At 45.4% G+C, this 3,818-nt stretch overlaps 1 protein-coding gene across 1 annotated transcript in view; it reads right to left on the bottom strand.

The window, feature by feature from the left end:
• The window catches only part of sptbn1 (spectrin, beta, non-erythrocytic 1), a 34,018-nt gene extending 30,587 nt beyond the window's left edge, over nt 1-3,431 (bottom strand). The window contains exon 1 of the mRNA XM_062438239.1: nt 3,314-3,431. The gene's annotated coding sequence lies outside the window, so the exon portion shown is untranslated. The remainder of the gene's footprint in view (nt 1-3,313) is intronic.
• Nucleotides 3,432-3,818: the final 387 nt, after the last annotated feature.

Here is a 3,818-nt window from a genome sequence, read left to right as displayed (position 1 = left end):
TGGTACAGTTTCTCCTCTAAGGGATTAATAAAGTTTCTTATCTCATCATTTGTTGCAGAATTTGCCTCATTATGATTATTGTAGGTTAGATCTGGATGTTTATGGATGTTTATGGTTAACGTGGTGAAACAGGAACTGAACCAACTGACCTGAAATCAGCCTGAATGTGTTTATATGTTTATATGTTTATATTTTATATGTTTATATTTTATAAAGCTCTTTCATTGACACTGTTATGTTATTTAATGGTTTTAAAGCTAATCATTATTTAATGTTCTATTATAATCCAGCTTTGTGTTTTATTATAACTGAGTTTATTGTTTTTAACTGTTTAATATTTAGTTTAAAATACTGAATAAAGTTGTTTTAGCTTCAGCTGTGAGCAGAGAGATCACAGGAAATACTAACAACACGACCAGGCCCTAAATGTTCCTGATGACCTCACTACACACACAATATACACACATTACACAAACACACTGTAATACACACACACACACACACACACACACACACACACACACACACACACACACAGAGACACACAGAGACACACACACACACACAGAGACACACACACACACACACACACACACACACACACACACACACACACACACACACACACACACACACACACACACACACACACACAGAGACACACACACACAGAGTCACTTCCTGTCAGCTGACCTCCATCATTGATGCTGAATCACTGATCGGAAAATAAAATATTCTTAATAATTTGAACCAAACAAACAGTCAGCTGATTATTAACATTTTATATTTATATTTTAACTCCTCTGAACCTGTCTGTGTGTGTGTGTATATGTGTATGTGTGTGTGTGTGTGTGTGTGTGTGTGTGTGTAGGTGTGTGTGTGTGTGTAGGTGTGTCTGTGTGTGTGTGTATATATGTGTAGGTGTGTAGGTGTGTGTGTGTGTGTGTGTTAATGCTCCACTAAATGCATCAGATGTTTATACATTCATATTTTATATTAAAGTCAGAAATCAATCTGTCATTAGTTCAATCAATGATTATCTAACATTATTATATTATAATATATTATATTATATATAATAATATATAATATAATATAATATATATTATTATATATATAATATAATATATATTATAATATATATAATATAATGAGAGCTGAAAGTGTTGATCAGTGTAAACTAGCTGCAGCTGATAATCATTTGTTTTGATTGATGATCAGACTCACTGATGATGTCACTGATGATGTCACAGGAAGCTTCTGTTATTAAATAAAAACATCAAGCATGACTCAGCCAATCAGACGCGTTCAGGGTCGGCTCCGTAAATGTGAGTACTGAGTGCAGCCGGTCGATTAATGGACTCTGACTCATCATCGATCAATAAAAACCATCTGAGAACGTTCTCCTGGAACCACCGCAGAACGTTCTCCTGGAACCACAACACAACGTTCTCCTGGAACCACCACAGAACGTTCACCTGGAACCACCGCAGAACGTTCTCCTGGAACCACCGCAGAACGTTCTCCTGTAACCACCGCAGAACGTTCTCCTGGAACCACCGCAGAACGTTATCCTAGAACCACCGCAGAATGTTCTCCTGGAACCACCGCAGAACATTCTCCTGGAACCACCGCAGAACGTTCTCCTGGAACCAGCACAGAACCACAGAACGTTCTCCTGGAACCACCACAGAACGTCCTCTACACTGTCTCAGGGAACATTACGGGAACGTGGCGGGAACGTCATGGGAACGTTTGGGTTCTCCTGACTTTCATAGTCTATAATGATAACGAGAGGAACCTTTGAGAAACGTTCTCCAGATGTTCTAAAGAGGTGAACTACAAAGACTTTCAGGGAACGTTTACGTCATGCATAGAGTGTCAGAAAACATTATGGGAACATTATGGGAACATTATGGGAACATTATGGGAACATTATGGGAACGTTGGGGTTCTCTTGAATTTAGGAAATAATTATCATAATGTCCTGCAACCAAACACAGTTCCTTAAACGTTCCTTTAATATTCTTTTCATGAATTCTCTGATGATAACAAGAGAAGGAACCTTTAAGGAACCTTTAAGGAACTTTTAAGGAACCTTTGAGGAACGTTCTCCAGACTTTCAGGGAACGTCAGCCAGAGAGGAAGAAACATGTGAACGTTCTCCTGGAACCACCAGAGAACGTTCTGCATAGTTTAAGGAAACATTACAGGAACGTCATGGGAACGTTGCGGGAACGTTGGGGTTCTCCTGATATTAGGAAAACATTCCCAGAACATCAGAACGTCCTGCAACCAAAAACAGTTCCCTGAAAGTTCCCTAAACGTTCTTTTCATAATTTATCTGATGATAACATCGAGGAACGTTCTCCAGACGTTCTCCAGACGTTCTGAAGAGGTGAACCACAGAGACGTTCTTTGAAGGTTGTGAAAGGAACATTAAATGGATGTTCAGCGTTCTCCAGCTTCAGCAGAACGTTCCACAGCAGAACCAAACAGGAAGTGTTTACCTGATAATATCTGAAACATTATCAGCTGCTGCGCCTGTATTTATTTATCTTAGGGGCGGAGGGGGGGGGGGGTAAAAGGGGTGGGGGGGTGAAAGGGGGGTTAGGGAGGGGAGGTATTGTTTATGTCTGCCCCCCCCCCCCCCCCCACGTAATGGTTCTACTGAGTTCTACCATAGAACTCTCCCTGCTGTTTATTTGAGTGGAGCCTCCACCCAGCGGGGGGGGGGGGGGGGGGGGCAGAGGCCTGCTCCACCCTCAGTCTGACGCACCGGCCCGCAGACCCGCAAACAGCCGGGGAACAGCTGCAGGAGGCCGGACACAGCCGCTCCCTCTGCCCGCTGAAACACCCGCAGCTCGGCCTGAAGAGCAGCGTTAACCTCGGTGTTTATTGTCCTGCACACACACACACACACACACACACACACACACACACACACACACACACACACACACACACACACACCCTCCTCCTCCCGCGGCCACGCCTGTGTTGGCGCACCGTTATTCGGCTCCATCCTCCGCCGAACGGCTGCTGGAGAACCGGGGGACGAGCAGCGGGCAGGCCGGCCACAGAGCACCGTGACCCGGCCACAAAGAGCCGACGCTGCCGGGAGAAAGCGGCGGGCCTCCGGGAGCCTCCCCGCCTGCTGCCGCCGGAGCTCAGATTGATCCGACATGAGGATCACAGGCTCGGTGTGTCCCTCCGCAGCGCTCCGGACACACAATAGAGCCGAAATAGAACCGAGTAGAACCAAAAACAGCCAGAACCAGAAGCAGCTAGAACCAGAACCAGGCGGACTCACCTGCTCTCAGGATCCAGGCGAGGCTACAAACTCCAGCCGAGAGGAAGAGTCTGCAGACGGGCATCCGACACGGAGAGAGACGGAGGAGGAGGGAGCTGCTGCTGCTGCTGCTGCAGGGAATGACGGGAAAGAATCCGCACTGCCCCCCCCCCATCCTCCTCCTCTTCCTCCTCCCTCCTCCTCTTCCTCCTCCTCCTCTTCCTCCATTTTTTTTTTTTTTTTTAGAGTTTTAATGGAACAAGTCGCGGGATTATTTACACAAAGAGTGGCTGGAAGGGTGCAGACAGGGGCCCCAAACTAAAAGGGCCCCAAACTAAAAGGACCCCAAACTAAAAGGACCCAAAGTAAAAGGACCCCAAACTAAAAGGACAACAAACTAAAAGGACCCCAAATAAAAGGACCCCAAAATAAAAGGGACCCAAACTAAAAGGACCCCAAAGTAAAAGGGCCCCAAACTAAAAGGACCCCAAAATAAAAAGGCCCCCAAACTAAAAGGGCCCCAAAC

Source organism: Scomber scombrus, chromosome 2 (assembly GCF_963691925.1).
Source record: "Scomber scombrus chromosome 2, fScoSco1.1, whole genome shotgun sequence".
Taxonomy (NCBI): domain Eukaryota; kingdom Metazoa; phylum Chordata; class Actinopteri; order Scombriformes; family Scombridae; genus Scomber; species Scomber scombrus.
This window is presented reverse-complemented; position numbering and strand designations above follow the sequence as displayed.